General features: G+C 41.2%; 1 long non-coding RNA gene across 2 annotated transcripts in view; it reads left to right on the top strand.

Annotated features, from left to right (window-relative positions):
- The window catches only part of LOC129649332 (uncharacterized), a 208,755-nt gene extending 185,540 nt beyond the window's left edge, over nucleotides 1–23,215 (top strand). For both annotated transcript variants that reach the window (XR_008713095.1, XR_008713094.1), the window contains one exon: nucleotides 22,965–23,215. This is a non-coding gene — a long non-coding RNA (uncharacterized LOC129649332). The remainder of the gene's footprint in view (nucleotides 1–22,964) is intronic.
- Nucleotides 23,216–23,524: the final 309 nt, after the last annotated feature.

The following is a 23,524-nucleotide window of genomic DNA, read 5'->3' as shown; positions in this document are numbered from 1 at the left end:
TGAGCAACCTGCAAACAACTGCCTATCAGCCAGAGCCACACCCTGATCTGTGATCCCACTGGCTTCTTCTTCACCACCCTGGGCAGCCTGGATGCTCTGATGGCCTCTGCCCCAGACCTGCCGGCACCCAGCCTCTCGCTGCACACCTGTGTTACTGGTGGCTGATCATCTGTTCCCCTGCCTGCTCGCCGTAGGTTCACCGAGTGTTTGCCCAGAAACTCCAGGCCAGCTCTGGCCTGGCTAAGGCAGTTCATTTCTCTGCTATCCAGGGACCAGACCACCCCTTCTCCCATGAAGTCTGCACCCCTTCCATGTCCTTCTTTAGATGTTCTCCTTCAGTCCGAGGGTACCAGATGGAGTTTCCTTTTTCTTATAGTTTCTTTTTAATTAAAAATAATAATTCTTATATTAAACTTCTCTTGTTTACCTACTGTGTGGCTTCTCTCTCTTGGTTGAACCCAGGCATGGTATAGAGGACATGGAAAAGCTGAAGAATGCCCTCCCTGATCCTATGAGCAAGTAGACAAGCAGGGAGATAGGAAGGGAAATAAAGGAGGAGAGGTTTGGGGGAGAAGGGAATGCAGGCAAAGGGAGCTAGTCATTTTTCTTCTCTTTTCCCCTGAGAGTGGAAGCTAAGAAAGCATGTTTTGGGCATTAGAGCTACCGAGTCAATGGATAGTAAGTAGAAATCTCTTACATTATTGGTGAGAGTATATTGAGGCATAAATTCTGACAAATGTCTGACAGTTTGTTGTTTAGTGAAACTCAAAATATGAATATTCTATGACCCAGAGATTTCAATTCTAGGAATTTACCCAAGAAAAATGGAAACATATGTCTACAAAAAGATTTGTACAAGGATGTTCAGAACAGCTTTTTCATAACAGGCATAAACTGAAAAAAGCTTGAGTTTCCATCAACAGGACAATTGATAAAGTGTGGCCTAGTCACACCTTGAAATACTATTTAGTAATTAAAAATATGGACTGTTATTGCATGCAATAACATGATGAATCTCCCAGACATCTGTCCATCCATCCACCTATTCATCTTACTCAGTCACTTCAGCTGTGTCTGACTCTTTGCAACCCCATGGACCATAGCCCGCCCAGCTCCTCCATCTCCCGTCAAGAATACTGGAGTGAGTTGCTATGCCCTCCTCCCAGAGATTTTCCTGACCCAGGGATCAATCCCACATCTCCTGCATTGCGGGTGGTTTCTTTACCACCGAGACATCTGTGTATTTCCTGCTAGATACTTCAGCATTCTTAGTGTTAACGAGTTCTGGTTGCTCAGTTATGTGAAATAAATCTTATGAAAAAGAGCACAAAGTATTCATCCAAATGAAGTTCTCAGAAAGGAAAATCTAATCTATGGCAGATAAAAATCAGAACATTGGTTGCCTCTGGGGAGGTAGGGAGGTGAGGGGAAGACAGTTGCGTGGGAGGGGACCTGAGGGAATTGTCTGGGGTTTTGATACTTTTCTGATATCTTGATAAAAGTTTGAGTAGCACAGAGATAAGTATATGTTTGCCCTTGTCAACATCTACAAATGTACCCTTCAGTTTTGTTTAATTCATTATATGCACATTTTACATCAAAAGAAAAAATGTAAACAAATATAACTAGTTAATGATAAAAAGGCTGATGGATAGGTACATGATAAAGAGAAAGTATATTCAAATGCCAATAGAAACTAGATGGCTTCTAGTTTACAGTAAATACCTATGTATTTACTGTAAAATTCTCCCCACTGTGACTGTATTTGAGGTTTTCATAAGAGCAAGTCTTTTTTTTTTAATTTTTATATATATTTTTTGACTGTGCTAATCTTTGTTTTTCGTAAGAGGAAATCTTTTTTTTTTTTTAATTGTATTTATTTATTTTTGGCTGTGCTGGGTCTTTGTTGCTGTGGGTGAGCTTTCTGTAGTTGTGGTGAATGGGGGCGACTCTCTAGTAGTGGTGTGTGGGTTTCTCATTGCACTGACTTCTCTTGTTGCAGGGCATAGGCTCCAGAATGTGTGCTCAGCAGTTGCAGCACAAGGGCTTAGTTGCTATATGGCATGTCAGGTGTTCCTGAATCAGGGGCCAAACCTGCATCTCCTGCATTGGCAGGTGGATTCTTTACCACTGATCCACCAGGGAAGCCCAAGAGAAAATCTTTAAAAGTACCCAGTAAGTTTGGGGAGCTACAGAGCTTTCAGTCTAAGAGGACATATCCCCTGGCTACCAGGAGAAGACTGTAGTTCATTAGGTGAAGCTACATACACAGCTTTGTCCACATGGCATGGTTTGAAGGCACTGGGATAACAGCAGAAAGTGTGTAGATACATGTGTCCCAAGGCAGAGCTCCTCATGCTTTGACTATGATATTCTTACACAGAAATTTTCTCGTGTCCCATAATGGAGACTTGGAGGTGCTAAAGACACCTGTGAATGGCATTTTTGGGTCAGGGTGAGGAGGCCATTGTAGGTGGCAATAAAATTAGGAGCAAAAGGCCAAGTCTTGGTCAAAAGGCCCACACAATGGATGTGCAATAGCTAAGGATCAGCCAAACCTCATAGGTCACCTGTTCATTCATTCATTCATTTTGGGATCATCTACCATGTACTGTACAGTGTTCTAGTATTGGAGGTACAGCAATCAACACAATCAGTTGAGTCTTTATGGTTAAAAAAGCTTATATCCCAGTGGGGGAAACATAGACAACAAATAAATAAGCAAGTATAAGGTATATGTCAGATGGTGATAGATGTTATGGACAAATAAAGTAAGGGAATTATATGGGAAATATCAGAATAGGGGCATTATTAATAGTATTTTATAAAGGGTAGTCTGAAAAGGACTTAAACGTAAGATAATATTTAAGTACGATCTATGACAAACCTAGACAGCATATTAAGAAGCAAAGACATCACTGTGCCGACTAAGGTCTATATCACTTTGCTGGTCAATATAGTCAAAGCTGGGCATCTGGTATGGCTTTGACTCATGATGGCGCAACATTAAAGAATCCGCCTGCAAGTCAGGAGCCTCAGGAGATGCAGGTTCAATCCTGGATTGTGACGATCCCCTAGAGGAAGGCCTGGCAACTCATCCTAGTGTTCTTGCCTGCAGAATCCCATGGACAGAGGATCATGGTGGGTTACAGTACATAGGGTCGCAAAGAGTTGGACATGACTGAGGCGCCTTTAGCATGCATGCAATAGTCAAAGCTATGGTTTTTCCTGTAGTCATGTATAGATGTGAGAATTGAACCATAAAGAAGGCTGACAGGACTTAGTGACTGTATGACAACAACAATTAAACTAATCCAGATGTATTTTAAGAGGGTTTTTGTTTTTTTTTCCCCTTGAATTTTCTTCTCTCATGGATAAGACTACAATATAGATGCCTGTCTTGAAGCCTGTTCTGGTGATTTTCCTGGTAATATGAGAATCATGGCAAAGTTGTCAAACTGCAAGAGAGGCAGGTGACAAGAGATGGAGTTCTTAAAGCAATAAAGAGAAAAGTTAAAAAAAAAATCAGTTCAGTTCAGTCACTCAGTCATGTCTGACTCTTTGCAATCCCATGAACCACAGCATGCCAGGCCTCCCTGTCCATTACCAACTCCCGGAGTCCACCCAAACCCATGTTCATTAAGTCGGTGATGCCATCCAACCATCTCATCCTCTGTCGTCCCCTTCTCCTGCCCTCAATCTTTCCCAGCATCAGGGTCTTTTCAAATGAGTCAACTCTTCACATCAGGTGGTCAAAGTATTGGAGTTTCAGCTTCAACATCAGTCCTTCCAATGAGCACCCAGGACTGATCTCCTTTATGATGGACTGGTTGGATCTCCTTGCAGTCCAAGGGACTCTCATGAGTCCTCTCCAACACCACAGTTCAAAAGTATCAATTCTTTGGCACTCAGCTTTCTTTATAGTTCAACTCTCACATCCATACATGGCCACTGGAAAAACCATAGCCTTGACTAGACGGACCTTTGTTGGCAAAGTAATGTCTCTGCTTTTTAATATGCTATCTAGGCTGGAGCAGCCGTGAAGAGATACCCCATGTCCAAGGTAAGAGAAACCCCAGTAAGATGGTAAGCACTGAGAGAGGACATCAGAGGGCAGACAGACTGAAACCACAATCACAGACAACTAGCTAATCTGATCACGTGGGACCACAGCCTTGTCTAACTCAATGAAACTAAGCCATGCCATGTGGGGCCACCCAAGACAGATGGGTCATGGTGGAGAGGTCTGACAGAATGTGGTCCACTGGAGAAGGGAATGGCAAACCATCTTCAGTATTCTTGCCTTGAGAACCCCATGAACAGTATGAAAAGGCAAAAAGATAGGGATACTGAAAGAAGAACTCCCTAGGTTGGTAGGTGCCCAATATGCTACTGGAGATCAGTGGAGAAATAACTCTAGAAAGAATGAAGGGATGGAGACAAAGCAAAAACAACACCCAGTTGTGGATGGGACTGGTGATAGAACCAAAGTTCAATGTTATAAAGAGCAATATTGCATAGGAACCTGGAATGTTAGGTTCATGAATCAAGGCAAATTGGAAGTGGTCAAACAGGAGATGGCAAGAGTGAACATCAACATTCTAGGAATCAACGAACTAAGATGGACTGGGATGGGTGAATTTATATACCATTATTTATATACCATTATATCTACTTCTGTGGGCAGAAACCCAAATTACAGGATGATCTCTGTTTGTGTCCAAGGCAAACCATTCAATATCACCACGGTAATCCAAGTCTATGCCCTTACCAGTAACGCTGAAGAAGCTGAAGTTGAACGATTCTATGAAGACCTACAAGACCTTCTAGAACTAACATGCAAAAAGATGTCCTTTTCATTATAGGGGACTGGAATACAAAAGTAGGAAGTCAAGAAACACCTGGAGTAACAGGCAAATTTGGCCTTGGAGTACAGAATGAAGCAGGGCAAAGACTAATAGAGTTCTGCCAAGAGAACGCACTGGTCATAGCAAACACCTTCTTCCAACAACACAAGAGAAGACTATATACATGGACATCACCAGATGGTCAACACCGAAATCAGATTGATTGTATTCTTTGTAGCCAAAAATAGAGATGCTCTATACAGTGAACAAAAACAAGACTGGGAGCTGACTGTGGTTCTGATCATGAACTCCTTATTGCCAAATTCAGACTTAAATTGAAGAAAGTGGGGAAAACCACTAGGCCATTCAGGTATGACCTAAATTAAATCCCTTATGACTATACAGTGGAAGTAAGAAATAGATTTAAGGGACTAGAACTTATAGACAGAGTATCTGATGAACTATGGGCGGAGGTTCGTGACATTGTACAGGAGACAGGAATCAAGACCATCCCCAAGAAAAAGAAATGCAAAAAAGAAAAATGGCTGTCTGAGAAGGCCTTACAAATAGCTGTGAAAAGAAGAGAACTGAAAAACAAAGGAGAAAAGGAAAGATATAAGCATCTGAATGCAGAGTTCCAAAAAATAGCAAGGAGAGATAAGAAAGCCTTCCTCAGTGATCAGTGCTAAGAAATAGAGGAAAACAATAGAATGGGAAAGACTAGAGATCTCTTCAAGAAAATCAGAGATACCAAAGGAACATTTCATGCAAAGAAGGGCTCAATAAAGGACAGGAATTGTATGGCCCTAACAGAAGCAGAAGATATTAAGCAGAGGTGGCAAGAATACACAGAAGAACTGTACAAAAAAGATCTTCACGACCCAGATAATCATGATGGTGTGATCACTCACAGTCACCTAGAGCCATACATCCTGGAATGTGAAATCAAGTGGGCCTTAGGAAGCATCACTATGAACAAAGCTAGTGGAAGTGATGGAATTCCAGTTGAGCTATTTCATATCCTCAAAAATGATGCTGTGAAAGTGCTGCGCTCAATATGCCAGCAGATTTGGAAAACTCAGGAGTGGCCACAGGACTGGAAAAGGTCAGTTTTCATTACAATCCCAAAGAAAGGCAATGCCAAAGAATGCTCAAACTACCACACAACTGCACTCATCTCACAGGCTAGTAAAGTAATGCTCAAAATTCTCCAAGCCAGGCTTCAGCAATATGTGAGCTGTGAATTTCCAGATGTTCAAGCGGGTTTTAGAAAAGGCAGAGGAACCAGAGATCAAATTGCCAACATCCGCTGGATCATCGAAAAAGCAAGAGAGTTCCAGAAAAACATCTATTTCTGCTTTATTGACTATGCCAAAGCCTTTGATTGTGTGGATCACAATAAACTGTGGAAAATTCTGAAAGAGATGGGAATACCAGACCACCTGACTTGCCTCTTGAGAAACCTGAATGCAGGTCAGGAAGCAACAGTTAGAACCGGACATAGAGCAACAGACTGGTTCCAAATAGGAAAAGTAGTACGTCAAGGCTGTATATTGTCACCCTGCTTATTTAATTCATACGCAGAGTACAGCATGAGTAATGTTGGGCTGGAGGAAGCACAAGCTGGAATCAAGATTGCTGGGAGAAACATCAATAACCTCAGATATGCAGATGACACCGCCCTTATGGCAGAAAGTGAAGAGGAACTAAAAAGCCTCTTGATGAAAGTGAAAGAGGAGAGTGAAAAAGTTGGCTTAAAGCTCAATATTCAGAAAATGAAGATCATGGCATCCGGTCCCATCACTTCATGGCAAAAAAAATAAAGAGTGATTAATTAAAACTCTTGCTTAATTAAGCATTATTTTTTTAAACTTTTTGTTTTACATTTTGAGTATAGCCTATTAACAATGTTGTAACAGTTTCAGATGGACCACAAAGGGACTTAGCCATACATATACATGTATCCATACTCCCCTAAACTCCCCTCCCATCCAGGCTGCCACATAACCTTGAGCAGAGTTCCATGTGCTGTACAGTAGGTCCTTCCTGGTTATCCCTTTTAAATGTAGCAGTGTGTATCTCCATTCCAAACTCCCTATTAAGCAAGGTCATCATATTATTCAAAATGAATAAAGCTTCTGTTTATAGCAGCCTCTTAACAATCACAGTGTCAGAACAAGCCCTGTTACTGTCAGATCAGCAAGCTAAGGAGCAGGGAGATTGTGAAATGTGCTGGTTACTGGTTAGATAATAGGAGTGAAGCCTCTTAAACTAGATACTCTGTCAATTGTTTCATCCAATATCCTGTCAGTGATCCAAAATTGATAACCCGTGTTAAGTTCTTTGCAAACTCAGACCATTCGTTTTAAAGATATTCAACAATTCTGATGTGTGTATGAAGAGCCTGAAAAATTATCAGTATTTACAAAATATTTATATCTAATTACTGCTTCCCCCCCCACACACTTCTTGACCCACAAAAGTAGTTAAGGGGATCTGTCCTGTCGGCAGGGTGGTGGGGGGAGGTGGGTAGAGAACTCGAATACAGGATCCAAACCTTTGACAAAAATGAACTGGCCATATGAAAACTATGAGAAAAGAGAAGAGAGGCTGGTGGTGAACTCCAGCCAACTTGTGCAGGCCCGTTGGTGCATCACCCCTCATTTTTCCAGAATGCTCCATTTCTATGTAAAAATCCAGTTTTGTGTATTGACCGCTAATTTAAAATTTCAAAAAACTGAGTAGACAAAACACGGTACAAGCAAGATCTTAAAATGAACAAGCGTGTCTGTGGGATGGATCTAGCTGGAAGTGTCCTCTTGGCAGCTCTGGCGTAGAGGTTTGGGGTTATTTTGCAATCTCTGCTCATGTATGATATGCATTAAAGGTACTCATGTGAGCCTAGCATTGTACTAAATACTATAGGGATGAGGAGAAGGGAAGCTTACAGTAATCTAGGACATGTTTTTTGTCTTCTGGTAATTCCTTAGTTGGAAAGACCAATGTATGTGTAGCTATGTACAGATAATTATGTCAGAAATAACTGGGAAGGCATGTAATCAGTATTAGATTCCAACAGTGACTGTTGGAATTCAGAGAGTGAATTCCAGAGGTAAAAACAATTTGAAGTATGAGCTGATTAGTGATGTATTACCTATCAGTTCCAAATACATCCTTTTTGCCTGATCTGTGAAAATGGAACTGGGCCCTTTAATTTCTCCTTTGCTAGTGGGCATGAGGTTAAGCTCTGTCATTGCAGAAGTAAAGAGTTTTGCTTTCTGGTTCTGATGTGCCAACTTGGAAGCCTCCTCTACCACTCCCAGCACCTGGGCTCTCCAATTCTCAGCTCCTCTGTGCACAGGAGTCAATAATATCCATTGACCGACAGCTGACAGGCATCTACCTCAGGCATTTTCAGTGGGTCGCTTCCAGTGAGACATTTTCAAGGGAACAGCTTTTACCCTAGACAGTGGGCTTCTGGAAAGCTTCACGAGGAGGATTTCCTGCAAGTTCCACCCATGTCATACTGCCTCCTCATTCGGTGGACCATGGGCATGGCCTCACTGAGGTGTAGACCTCAACCCTAGGGGAAGCCTCTATCTTGGTTGCCCTGTCTCAGCCTTAGAAATAGTGGCTCTTTCTTATAATAGCTGTTTTGATACTCTTTAGCATTCTCTTTCAGGCTTCCCGGGTTGCTCAAGGGCAAAGAATCTGCCTGCCAATTCAGGAGAAGTGAGTTCGATCCTTGGGTCAGGAAGATCCTCTGGAGGAGGAAATGACAACCCACTCCAGTATTCTTGCCTGGGAAATCTCATGGACAGAAAAGCCTGGTGGGCTACAGTCCCTGGGGTCGCAAAAGAGTTGGACATGACTCAGTGACTGAACAACAATAACAAAACCAATACAATATTGTAAAGTTAAAAAAAAAAGATAAAAAAAAAGTTCTGTCTACTTTTTACTAGCCAATCCCTTGCTATTGTTAATGCATTTTATATTAAAGCTTTCCTATTAAAATTACTGTGTAATTTCAGTCTCCTAATTAAACCAAGAATGACATAGGGTATGTTTTCCCCATCTCAAACTCATAATGATGTTTCCTGGGGCTATTTCTAGGCTACAGATATTACCTTTTTGCACTTTCTCTACTCCAGCATTTGGTATTAGCAGGGGCTGTCTGTCATGGTTCTCATCTTCCTTGTGATTGGTTTATGGAACACGTACTGACTCAAAGCTCACCAGAGTCCTTCTTTTGGTTCTTTAAAACTTGAGCTGGCATGATGGGAATAGCCTATATTGAGACTGTAATAATGGTTACATATTGTTTAGTTGCTAAGTCATATACAACTCTTTTGTAACCTGGTGAACTGTAGCCCACCAGATTTCTCTGTCTATGCGATTTTCCCAGCAAGAATACTGGAATGGGTTGCCATTTTCTCCTCCAGGGGATCTTTTCAGATCAGGGATCGAACCCATGTCTCCTGCATTGGCAGGTGGATTCTTAACCACTGAGCCACCCAAGAAAGGCTGTGGGTACATATAGATGTATACATTTGCCCAGATTGATTCCAAGGGACACTTAAATGGGCACATTTATTGTATTTAAATATATCTCAAAATAGATAATTAAGAAAACCAAAAACTTGTTCCCTGGGACTGAGGCTGAGAACATACAATCAGAGCTGCTTGAAGCCTCAGTTCCAGCCCTGTGGGGGAGGCCCGTGAGAGAAAGAAGCTGATATACACGGAGGAAAAGATGAAAGACAGGGAGAGACAAAGTTTGCAGGTTCTGGTCTCTTGTTCCTGAAGTTATCAAAAGTGAATCTGCCCCCTTTCTTTTCTGCTGTCTGCTCTTAAGAGCGAATAAATTCTCCATTTTGCATAAAGTAGTTCAGTTTGATCTTCTTCTACTCATAACCAAAATATCTAATACAGAGAAAGAAAAGGTCATTGTAGCCTGAATTAATCACTGTGGGCAGACTTTATCTCAAAGATGAGAGTGAGCTGGGTCTTGCATACAGAAAAGAGGTAGAAAACACCGTAAGTGATAATGTAAAGAAAGCATGGTGGAAAATAAGGATATAATGTTGCATCTGTGGAGATAAGCTTCACAAAGTATAGCAGCTCAGAGCAGGATCTTTGAAATCAGATGGCTTTAGACTTAAATATTAGCTTTGTTGCTCACAAGCAGTGTCCTGGGATAGATACCCAAGGTCTCTGAGCTTCAGATAATTTTTGAAAGATTTAAATGAGATTAAATATTTTAAATATCACAGTGAATGGCATAGTAATAGAAATGATTAAAAAAATAGCAGCAGTAGTTAGTTATTCATGCTCATGATTATAGGAAAATAATTCTTTAAAACACAATTATTTAATTCCAAATTAATAGATGGTGAAATTGACACCATTCTTTAGAAAAATCTAAAAAAAAGAAAAAAGAAAACCAAATTTCAATCAGTTAGAAAAGAATTGGCTGGTTCATAAGAGTTAGTAATGGCTCACCAATAGCAGGTCATGCCAAATTAACTGTAACTTTTGTTAGTTTTGGGAGATGGGGGAGTAGGGGTCTATCCTTTTTGAAAGGCACTGAATAAAGTGATCGGATAGCCTGACTTGGATACTTTCAGTCAGGGGACCTCTCTCTACTTAGAGCACCCTAAGTTTCTCATTAGCTATTTCCAGTATTTAAAAAGCCTTTCTTTTTATTGACCTGGAATTTCTATATTTGTATCTTAGTTCTGTTGTTTGGAAGTGCACAGAAAGAAGACTGTTTTCCTTTCTTCCAGTACTTGAAGATTCCTTTTATTTATTTTTTCAGATATTTTCCCTTCTGTTACATTAATCCTCAGTTTCTCACATTGCTCTTCATTTATAATAAATTCTAAGCATTTCCAGCCATCCTTCTCTTTGGTGTTTTGTTATGTCGTCCCCCACCCCCGATGCTGGGAAAGATTGAAGGCAGGAGAAGACGAGGACAACAAAGGATGAGATGGTTGGATGGCATCACCAACTCGATGAACATGAATCTGAGCAGACTCTGGGAGTTGGTGATTGACAGGGAGGCCAGGCACGCTGCAGTCCATAGGGTCGCAAAGTTGGACATGACTGAGTGACTGGACTTAACTGAACTATGTCCCTTATGAAGTGTGCAAACTCTTAGAATTAGTTGTGATATTTCTGGTATTTTCAGACTTATGAAACTACAGAAATACTGTTATATAGGATGCACTAATATTTTTATCTTTTAATATTATTAACATTTTTAGAGGAACTATGTCACTTTGTGGATTCATTTTGAACTTGAGAAGAACAAAATTCAACTGTTCCATTTAAAATATACCTTTATAAATCTAAATCTAGAGCTGTGCTATAACTATTGATTTTTTATCTAAAATGTAGGGTTTTACCATTATCCTTCTTGTTAGTTTCAGCATAGTAACTCAACCTGTCAAAATCTTGATCCTGTCATCTGTCATGTTAGTTATCCTTCCTGGCTTCATTTCATCCCCAAATTGGATTTGCATGATCCTACATCATAAGCCACTGACAGAAGTATTGTATAGGACAGCACCAAGTGAGGAGCCCTGAAGCATGTCCTAAAGACTTCCTTCTACATTGACATAGTTTTTCTAATTGGTACTCTTTCAGTAGAGTGTTTCAACCAGCTTGGAATATTCTTATTTGCACTCTGGTCATCTTCTCTCATGGATATCAAGAAAAAATTCTTGGAGTTGTGATAAGAATATAAACTCTAGATTGTGGTTGTATTAGAGCTCTTCAGAGAAACATAACCAGTGTGTGTGTGTGTCTGTGTGAGTGTGTGTGTGTGTAATTTATATGTTTATATGTAAATATACATATATGTATATGTATGTATATGAACCCACTCCAATATTCATGCCTGGAAAATCCCATGGACCAAGGAGCCTGGTGGGCTACAGTCCATGGGATTGCAAAGAGTCGGACACGACTGAGCAACTTCATTTCATTTCATTTCATACATATATGTATAATATATATGTATATTTTTATATATGTAAATATGCTGGAGAAGACTCTTGAGAGACCAGTCCATCATAAAAGAAATCAACCCTGAATTTTCACTGGAAGGACTGATGCTGAAGCTGAAGCTCTATTTGGCCACCTGATGCAAAGAGCTGACTCGCTGAAAAAGACCCTGATATTCAGAAAGACTGAGGGCAGGAAGAGAAGGAAATGACAGAGGATAAGATGTTTGGATGGCATCATTGACTCAATGGACATGAGTTTGAGGAAACTCAGGGAAATAGTGAAAGGCAGGGAAGACTGGAGTGCTGCAGTCCATTGGGTTGCAAAGAATTGGACACAACTGAGAGACTAAATAACAACAAAAACATATATGTATATTTATATATCTGTATCTACATAGATATGTTCTTCAAATGATTGAATGAAATCTTCTCACATTATGAAACTTCGCTGGTGGCTCAAACAGTAAAGAATCTGCCTGCAATGTGGAAGACCTGGGTTCGATCCCTGGGTCAGGAAGATCCCCTGGAGAAGGGAATGGCTACTCCAGTATTCTTGCCTGGAGAATCCCATGGGCAGAGGAGCCTGGCAGACTACAGTCCATGAAGTCACAATGAGTTGGACACAACTGAGTGACTAAGATTTTCACACATTATAGAGGACATCTGCTTTACTCAGAGTCCACTGATTTAGATGTTAATCTCATCCGAAAACATGTTCAAAGAACTCTAGAATATTGTTTGACCAAATATCGGGCACTGTGGCCTAACCAAGTTGACACATACCATTAAACATGACTCATGGAGGAAGCTTAGATATATCTGGCCTGCCATGAGGGCTGCCAGGAAGAATTGGTCAGTCCATGCCTTTCACAGCGGCACTGGGTTGAGCAAGTGAATGGGCACTGAACTGTAGCCAGTGTGCTACTTACTGAGTCATGAGCCCTGAACCAGGACTGCATCTACTAGCAGGAAGAGTACCTTGTACTAATATATTCACAGGCACAGTCTGTTCACCAAGCCTTGTGCCCTTGGGCACCTTTTTCTAATTTGCACAAAGCCTGTTAGTAGGCAAGCTATGGTCTTACACTCGGCTTCTCATTCTGACTTAGCTTCTTAGTGGCTATATGCCATGGGCTAAGTCAAATTTTTTTCTATGAAACCGATTTTATTCATCTGTAAAATGGCATGTGTACCTGGTCGTAAGACTTAAATGAACTACCATGTATGAAATGCCTGGACCACTTGGCACACAGTAGGAGGTGCATAAGCAATGATAGCCTGGATGGTGATGCTGTACATCTCCCAGTCTACCACCTGGTATTCTCTCCAGGTGATCCCTCCACATAACCTCTCGGTATATGATTCCTCTCAAATATTCCTTCTTTAGTTGGCCTAACTGTGGGTTCTATTTAGAGCCATTGGCTGATCTGGATGACCACAAGGGCTGCTTTCCAAACATTTGAAAAAAAAAAAAAAAAAGGAGACTCAGGCATTGAAATTCCTTGCCTGGCTGAGGCAAAGACTGTCAGAGTCAAGGGACAGTGAGACAGGCCCATAAGTTCCCATTGCCTGGAGCACACAGCTGGCAAGTCTAATTTTAAGTCTTGCTGAAGTCCCTTTTGACACTCAATAAATGCAGAATGTCCTATTTTATCAAAACAATGACTTCTAGCGAGACTCTAAACAGATGACAACCATGCAGCCTTCCCAAATGGAGCAGAACACATGGTCGCAAATAATGTTTGTAAATAAATTAATAAGTCATACAGAGAAATGCAGGATTGAGAATGGATAAATAACAAGACATTTTTATCTTAATTAAAAGGACTTGACTCACTTAAAATACCATAGCACCTTTTGGCTTTGTAGAGAGAGAAACACTTGGAATCATGTGTTAAATCTCTTCTGATAATTCCATGACAACTTCAAATCTCAAAAATATAATGTTTTTAGCTTGACACCCTTCTCCAAAAAAGGGACAGTGCCTTGAATAAATCAACTGTAAATTAATAGAAAAAATATTTTTCAAAAACATTTAATGGCTTCATTTTTATAGAAGTCAGTTTGAAAACATCTGAGAATATAAGTCCTCTGTAGAGGACATTCCTACTCCTTAGGACTATGTTACAGGTTAATTACAAAAATTTCCTAACAAAGCATGTTGGTGTCTTTACTATCTTTCTTTCTGTCCCTTCTCTTCCTCTTCTCTACAGAAAAGCAAACTGCACAGTGAGAGTAGTGTTTGTGCAAACCCGGCAGTTGTGCTGTTTTTCAGTCATTAAGCTGTGTCTGACTCTTTGCAACCCCATGGACTGTAGCTCATCAGGCTCCTCTGTCCTTGGGGATTTCCAGGCAAGAACACTGGAGTGGGTTGTCATTTCCTTCTCCAGGAGATCTTCCCGATCCATGGATCGAACCCATGTCTCATGTGTCTCCTGCATTGGCAGGCGGATTCTTTACCACTGAGCCACCAGAGAAGCCTGGCAGACAGAGTAAAAAAGCTAGGAACAATGTTTTCTTTTTAGTAGTTCTCCCTACCATTGGCTTTCTCTTCCTCTCCTTAAAGTCTGATCTTCCTATGTACATGTGTGCAAGAGAGAGAAAGAGAGGGGAGGAAGGGAGATAGAGAAAGAAAGAAAGAAAGTAAAAGAGACCAGTAGTAGATGAGACAGCTGGAACAAAGACAGGAGGGAGGGAGACAAATCTTGATGGTCCCCTGGGCTCTTTCACTGGTGTCCATCGAGTGAGATTGATTCTGTGATAACTCATCAAAGTTACAGAGAACTTTGTGCTCTGGATGAGATTTGAGTTTCTATTGCCTTAATCTACTCACAGCTCCCAAGACCCTCCATTGACTCAATCCCCTTTAAGCCATAGATAATAGAATCACAGCCTAAAGAAAGGAAGAAAGAAAAAAAAAAAGCCTTTGAAGTTGTGTAGTTCATTTTGTAAAGAAAAGGACTAAGACCCAGTGAAGGGTGACTCAGCCAAGGTCACTTGGCCAGCTGTGGCTGCATTGCACTGGAAATTGCCTTTCCTGAAATCAGTTCAGGGCTTTTGTCACTGCCATATACAGTGTCCCTGCAGTCGGGTCAGCATTCGCATCATCTCTAGTTTGATGTCACTTTGAGCTTTCTTGGAAATACAGTCAGATAAATGCGAGTTGGTTTGTGCATAAATTTACTTTTCTTATACTTTTTCAGAAGGCTGAGAAAACATGCAGTCGTATTAATTTTAAATACTTTGACTTAGCCTAAAAGTTTCTCCACCATCATCATGCTCTCTAGTCTTCCCCAGCCTCATGTTTCAGGGCCCCACATTTACCTTTTATCCCTTGTACACATCTAGTCTCACTTTCACATCCTTGCACAAACCACAACTTCTGCCAGAAATATCCTAGCAACAGTGGCATTTAGTGGAAGCATACAGTGCCTTACCAGCAATAGTCAGTTGGCAGATTCCTAGGATCCTTCACCTCCTGACTTTGAACATTGGCAGACTAAGTAAACATGCAGGGATATTAGGAAACCATGACAGTGCCATCCATTGCTTCCGTGGCTGAAGGAAATATTTCATTTGTTGTCCAGGGAGTATTATGGTGTATCAGTCAAGGCTCAGACAGGAAAACAGAAACTGCTGTAGGTGTTTCAAACAGGAAAGGCTTTAAAATTGGGAATGGATACTAGAAGAACTGGAGGTTGAGAGGTCAGGAAAAAGGCTCTGCTGGTTCTCAGGTTCCTACCAAAGATTCCTGCAAGATGCACAGAATGTTCACCACAGTCTGGAACACTAACTTAGGTGATCTTCAGAGACCACTGCAAAACCTTTCACCCACCACCTAAAGCCCATGAATTCCCATCCCTGCTCTGCTGGAAGAGCACTAATATCATTCTAGTTCTCCTCTGTCTTCTACAGATCATGGGGGTTCTTTTTATAGATGCAAACCAGCCTGGAAACCTGGAAACCAGAGGATTCTGGAAAACGTAGTTTCCAGACTTTCATCCTGTAAGATGCAGGGGATAATGTACAGGAGAGAATAGTATCAAATTCCCGACGACCTAGCACTGAGGGCATCCATGTTTCTCCACATTGCAGTGGAAAAGGGAGAGGAAGGTCCTATTAAGCTTCTATTTCCATTCTAGGTAGACAGTGACTTTTATCATCAAACAGAGTTTAAACTTCCCCCTCTCATCACCATCACCTAGAAAAGAACACAGACCGCATGGAGAATAAAGCTACCCAAGACATCTCAAATAAAACACAACTGTGCTAAAAGTTGCAGTCATTCCCCGGTTAATGATCCAGATGAGAGGTCAAGAAATTTTTCCCAGAAATGACCAGATAGTAAATATTTCAGGTTTTGTGGTCTCTCTCAATCACTCAGCTCTACCCTGGTAGTGCCAGGGCAGTCACAGACAAATGAGGAAGAATGAATGTAGCGGTGTTCTAAAAACACTTCATTTACAAAAATGGGTGGCAAGCCAGATTTGTCCAGCAGACCATAGTTGTGTGATCTCTGATGTAGACCACTAATAAGTAAAAAAAATACCCCCCAAAACAAACAAAAAATAATCCCCGAAACAAGCAGAAAAAACCAATCAACCAAAAAAAAAAAAAAACCTTTCAGCCACCTTACAGAACTATCTGGGAGGATGGCAATGTAGGAGACAGTGAAGAGAATATAGACTAGGCAAGCATTATTTGCTTGACCAGGCATCAAACCTGTGTCTACTGCATTGCAGGCAGATTCTTTACCGTCTGAGCCACTAGGGAAGCCCTTCTGATTAAGAGGCAGGGGTAGAGATGGGCACTGTTCCTGAACTGTGGTGAGGAGAAGCAGTGACTGAGAACAGTATCCTTTGTGGTTGCTTATATATATGAGTTGGGGCTTCCCAGCTGGCTCAGTGATAAAGAACAGTGATAAAGAATCCGTCTGCCAATGCAGGAGATGAAGGAAGTGCAGGTTCGATCCCTGGGCCAGGAGGATCCCCTGGAGAAGGAAATGGCAACCTGCTCCAGTACTCTTGCCTGGAAAATACCACGGACAGAGCAGCCTGGCAGGCTACAGTCTGTGGAGTCGCAAAGACTTCAACATGACTAAGCAACTGAGCATGCAGGCATACATATGAGTATGTATAGTTCCTGGGGGATTTAATTTTCCACCTGAACCTAGGCATTCTCCACAACACACTTTTTTTTGTGCACCATTATCAATAGTCTTTCCATTGCAAGTGATGAAATCCAATCCATATTGGCTAAAGCCAAAAGATGGATGTCCTAGCTCTTGTACCTAAAATTATCAGGGCTCTTACTGACTTGCTGCAAAGTTGACTCTAGGTATGTGTCTAGTGTTGATACAAGTCAGTCTCTTGCCACCACTAAGCACTACTTCTCTCTGCTTTTCTTCGTCTCACTTGAATCGACATTCCGTCTGCATTGGTGATCCATGATCTGCTAGCCCCACAAGCCCTGTGGGAGGATGGTGCCACTTTCCCCACAGTTCCAGTAAAGTTCTCTCTGACTCTAGTTGCTCTGACCTGAGTCTCAGGTGCATTCTAGAACCAAATTATTCTGGCAAAAGGAAAGGAAAATACTATCTAAGCCTAGGTTATGTGCCCTGTTGCAGGTGGGATCGGGCCCATCTCAAATGCACAGACTGAGAATGAGGAGGAAGCATAGCTCTTTTGGGAGGGGAGAAGGAAGTGGCAACCCACTCCAGTGTTCTTGCCTGGAGAATCCCAGGGATGGGGGAACCCGGTGGGCTGCCGTCTATGGGGTCTCACAGAGTCGGACACGACTGACACGACTTAGTAGTAGTAGTATCATTGCTTTACAATGTTGTGTTAGTTTCTGCTGTACTGCCAAATGAATCAGCTATATTATACATATATCCCCTCCCTCTATGTCCTCCCTCCAGCCCCACTCCTATCCCACCCCTCTAAGTCACCACAGTGCACAAAGCTGAGTTCCCTGTGCTATACAGCAGGTTTCCACTAGCTTATCTGTTTTACACATGTCAGTGCACAGACATCAATCTCAGTCTCCCAGTCATGCCACCCTTGCTCCACCCCATGTCCATATGTCTGTTCTCTTCATCTGTGTCTCTATTCCTATCCTGCAAATAGGTTCATCCATGCCAGTTTTGAGAAAATAATAATTTAGAAAGACACATGCACCCCCCAGTATTCATTGAAGGACTGTTGACAATAACCAGGACATGGAAGAAAACTAAATGTCCATCAACAGATGAATGGATAAAGAGTGGTACATATATACAAGGGCCTCCCTGATAGCTCTGATAGTTGGTAAAGAATCTGCCTGCAATGCTGGAGACCCTGGTTCAATTCCTGGGTCAGAAAGATCCCCTGGAAAAGGAATAGGCTATCCACTCCAGTATTCTTGGGCTTCCCTTGTGGCTCAGCTGGCAAAGAACCCACCTGCAATGTGGGAGACCTGAGTTCGATCCCTGGATTGGGAAGACCCCCTGGAGAAGGGAAAGGCTACCCACTCCAGCATTCTGGCCTGGAGAATTCTATGGATTGTATAGTCCATGGAGTCACAAAGAATTGGACATGACTGACTTACACATTCATATATATATATATATATATATATATAGGGGAATATTACTCAGCCCTAAAAAGGAATGGAATTGGGTCATAGTTCTGAAAGGAAAATCAAAATGTCATCTGAATGCTGTGCAAATAAAGGCCATGAGTCTATAGTTGGACTTGCTTTCATAGAGGTCTAGGTTACCCATGCCCAATTAATGCCCTGAACTAGGCAGACAGCCTCTGATGCACATTGTTCAGCTTCTAATGTCCCTCTAAGAGAAAGTGCCGCCTCAGCTGCAGGCACAAAGCTGGTACAAGGCAGATCAGTAAATAAGGGTGAATGAGCGAATGGAACTTATTTAATTAGAGTAAGTATGACAGACATTTTTGGAGGATACATTGCTGAAGAATCTTAAACAAGATGGAGACACCATTTTCTTCTCTAAACCAGAATCCTTTGATCATTTGTTCTGATTTTTTCTTAGTTCTCATGAAAGCAGTTAATGAGAGCTAGGGAGGGAGGGAGGGAGAAAGGTCACAGTGTCCTTTCTAGGAGGCCGTGGCGCTTGACTTTACCTTTCCTTTAGCTTATCCGCTGAGATGGATAAAGACTGAAGCTTTCAAAAGAAAGAGCCAATAGATTTCATTTTATTGGGTTAAAGAGATGTGCGTTTCCTCAGGCCTAAGATCGACCCTACCCTACCAGCCGAGGATATGTGTTTAACCGTGGCCACCAGTACCGCGGTGTAAGCAAGCACTGACCTTTTAGATTAGTGCCTAAGCCTTCATTAAGAAGAGCATCCAAAATGACAGCCATGCCTCTGAGGAAGCCCAGCATTCCACACCAGTAGCCCGAGCAGGGAAATTGACTTGGCGTGGGATTCTCCTCTCCCGGGCCCCCATACTGGGAGCCAGGGGCACAAGACAGCACGTTGGCAGATTCCAGTCACTTAGGAGCTTTCCTTTATGATGCTGCTTTGTAAGAATGCGTCTAGTTAAATTCACGGGGTCATTGACTGTGGCTTTCAAAACACAAGCTTTTATGAAGGAATGCAGACCTGGAATCCAAGGTTCAGAGCCCAGACCTTCAAACAGATTAATCGCCATGGGGAGCATCATAAAAGTTTTCCAACTCTGGCTTCTTCCTGTGCCCTAGCAACCGTGGGGCCCCTATTCAGCAGACCCAGGTGTCCACTATGGTCTGTTGGACAGAGCACTGGGCAGGGAGCCAAGAACTGGGGCAGGCTCATTTCAGCTTCCCAACTGGTTCCGTATATGCCCCCTTGAGCAGGTTTCCTGCTTATTATGTTAGAAAGAGAACAATAATGCCCCAAGACACAGAGTTCCAGGATGAGGGTAGAGGTGGGACAGGTGGATATGTGTGTGTGTATGTGTGAGTGTGTGTTGTGGCAGGGAGTGTCTGGAGAGCAAGTAAATCATTTGCAATGGAAATAGTGTCCTGCTGTATCTAGTGGATAAAACAAGTGACTATTTGCTGCTCTTGATAAGCTGAAGGGAGAGGGAGACGAAAGAGATAAATATGACTGAGGAACAAATGAAGACTTGACAGTCTGTCCTGTGAACCTAATGTAACCTTCCTGAAGAATTTTCTGACGCCTTGTATTGAAATGTAAAACTGTACTTTTCTAAATATGAGCTTAAAATAAAATTTTCTTCCAGATAGGGGACATATGGGAGATGCCAAATAAATGTTTATCACATCAGTCAAATAATTTTAAATTTTAGCTAGAATGCAGCCATAATTAGCAAGTAGACTTCTGTCTGTACCAGACAAGGCAAGCTGTGGAGATGATACCATTTCCTGAGTGCCTACTGCATGCCAAACACAGAGCCTCACACTTTTGGGTGGCTTATCTCATTTCCCCTTTTCAATAGAAGCATAAGGTAGGGTGTTTACCATCATCCCCATTCTGCAGACGGGAAAGCTAATGGATGTACAGGAGTTAAGTACATATCATGAGGTTGTGGAGGGGAGATTTGAACCTAAGCAGTACAGTTGATTCTGGAGTTGGCATTACCCCAACCACTGCTCTGCCAGTGATGGCCCCATCTTCCTGCTACTGTTGTAAAGACTAGGAAGACCTGGGACAGAAGGTACCATCCAGAAAGCAGTGGGAGGGTTGCTGGATTTGGCAAATAAAAATGCAAAGGGTGCACTTCAATCTGAATTTCAGATAAATAATGATTAATATTTTGCTGTATGTCTCAAGCAATATTTGGGACTTACTTATACTAAAAAATCATTTCTTATTTGTCTGAAATTCCAATTGAACTGGGTGTTGTATATTTTATCTTACAGCCCTCTCCTCAGGAGACATGGGTATGGTGGAAGGGAGGATCCATTCCATACAGCCTGGCTTGTCTGGGTTGCCAAAGGAAAGGACCTGCCTGAAGAGTTCCTCTTTATAATTTACCAGTGGTTCTCAACCTTCCACCCAAGACTAGTTGTTTCTCCAAACCAGCTGAAATCTCTAGTGCCTCAGTTGCTTGTAATAAATGTAGATGACTGAGCATGGGAGAGAAGTGGGTACCATAAGAAAAAACCATCCTTATATACATGTGTTTGTAGCAGAAGCTCCGGGAAATTTTTGCTCTTAAAGTAATAAGGACTGTAGGTATGTACCCTCCACTGTCCTGTGGCTCAGAGATGTATTTTCTTCGGCTCAATGATTATTGTTGAGGCTCTACCCTTTGTCCACTAAAGTGTCCATGTGTCCTGTTTTTTCTTAGCTACTGGCCTGCCCCACTCATGTATGATATCTGTCTGCACCTCTCCCCAGCCATTTGAGTTGATAACTACTTTTAGGAAGGCACCTCCCCAAGAGATAGCCAGAATTCAATTTCCGTTCTAAAACTGCATTAGAATCCTTGACATAATTTAGACAAATGTATGCAGGTTTTAATACTGTTTATGCAAATTCCCAATAATCTACCTATTTTATACTCATAGCAATGGCCATTGGTAAAATCCTAGTGAAGTCCACAGGTATAGATTGTGTGTAATTGAGAACTGGATGAAGTCAGGGTTCTCTGAGCCTTAAAAGGGCAAATGGTGTAAATGTTAATAGGGATGAACATGAAGGGGAAAACTGCAGGGACTGCGATGAAACATCTTTGGTTTGGAAGCAGTGAAGCACTTAATCTTTGATTTATAAACAAACCAGAACCAGATGTAGGAATATTCGTTTCTGTGAATATGATGTATCCTGCTGATGAGAATCTCTTTCTCCAAAGAAATAAAGTGAAAATCTGCCAACCATTTAAATGAAGAGAAATGTGTCTGGTACTTTTGCCTGCCTTGTTGTAAGCCAGACTGTGAATTCAGAAGACTTGGGCCTTACTCATGGCTCCATTCTCTGAACAGTATCATTGCACCATCTACCAACTGAGATCCACTCAGCTGTCGAAAAAACTGTTTAGGGCTTTAAGAAATGATGTTAGCATCATGTTTACCAGCTCATTAGGCAACTCACTTTAGTTTTTGCTTTTGACCTTTGGTATCAACATCTTTTATTGTCAGTGGATTCAATAAAGGAATCATCATGGGAGTGATTTGAAAACCATGCAAGGTGAAAAGGTGTTGATGTAACCATTAAGTGTTTCTTAAACTTTGTCTTTGGTCAAAACTTCAGTTTTTGTTTTACAAATAAAAGTAGTGTTTGAAGAGACTGGCTCCTACAAATGAAAAGTAGCATTTGACCTGGGGAGAGAAATGTACCTCGGATTACTTCCCTGTTTCTAGCCTTGAGAAAGATCAGCGATGAGGGGCCATAGGAGGTAGTGGAGTATAACTGCCAAAGCCTGTTATGTATTTAAACCTGGCTGGTGACTATTTATCTTCATGTTCCTTTTATCCTCACCCAAACCATTAGGTAATCAAGTTTAGACTATTCAGATATGCATTTTCAATATTTATCTTCAGGTCATTTAAACCAAGGTGCATTTCCGTGATTAAAAGTGGCACAATGAGGAGAGTTATGAAAAAAATGGCTATAAAAGAAGAAAATTGGAGAGATAAGCTAAATAAACGAACCCAATTAGAAAACAGGCTTCACAAAGAGATGAAAATACATGTAATTTTGTGGAAGAAATAGATAATGTTAGTTAAAGCTTTATAAAGTGCTTGGGGGGAATTGAGAGTGAGCCATTTAAATGTGAGGCAGAGATGAACTAGAAATCAGTAGACTTGATAGAGTGGGGGAATAAATTATTTGAGATTCAAGGTTTTTAATAGGGTTTCAATAGTGTTTTGAGACAGAATGTCAAAAGAACAACATGGTTGAATCACAGAGATCAGGATGGGAGGTAATGAATAAACTTGAGAAGCCAGGATGAACGAAAGAAAGAGAATGAATTCTAAAAGGATGAAATGGGCTTGAGTGGTAATGAATAACATATTGAGACTAAAATATGAATATTCAACAGTAATATGAGACCATCAGATTAAATAGTTAAGAAATGATATGAATATAATAGGAAATAGAAAAGACAGAGCAGATGGAAAATAAGGCATTTTCTATTTTCTCTTTTAGGATTAAGAGTTCTGATTGCAAATGGAGGGAAATAAATGTCAAGATAAATAAAATTAATGTGCTTTGGCAAATAAAGGAAGCTGGAAATACCAAAGAGAGATGAAATGTTGCTCCCTCCCCCAAACACACAGACTAAAGTCAACCATGTTTGGCAATTCTTGCTTCTTCCAGGAAGCAGTCCCTGAAAATTCTCACAAAACATCTCATTCATTATTGTATTTGAATAATAAAGTGGCACATTTTGTAGTGTTTTTCTAATTTGCAATTTTCTTTGTGTTTTGATCAAATTCTTTCTCATTGTTATTGAATATGTAGGTTTCATGTCTCCACCATTTTTCAAGGGTAAAGAACAGAGCTGTGATTTCATTTGTCCTTTTCCCCACTTCATAGCATCTGCTCACAATGTTTTTTGACTGCTTTACCATTACACAAAAATTAGGTATGTGAGGAAAGTCATATTTTTGGAGAAAGAGACTAAAATTTAGAATGAGAGTTAAATTCAGAAATAAATCATCTGAATGGAAAGATAGAAAAATATTAAACAGATGAGAGTTGATTCA

Source organism: Bubalus kerabau, chromosome 1, assembly GCF_029407905.1.
Source record: "Bubalus kerabau isolate K-KA32 ecotype Philippines breed swamp buffalo chromosome 1, PCC_UOA_SB_1v2, whole genome shotgun sequence".
Classification (NCBI taxonomy): Eukaryota; Metazoa; Chordata; class Mammalia; order Artiodactyla; family Bovidae; genus Bubalus; species Bubalus kerabau.
Note: the sequence above shows the minus strand (reverse complement) of the source record. Positions and strands in the feature narration are given on the sequence as shown.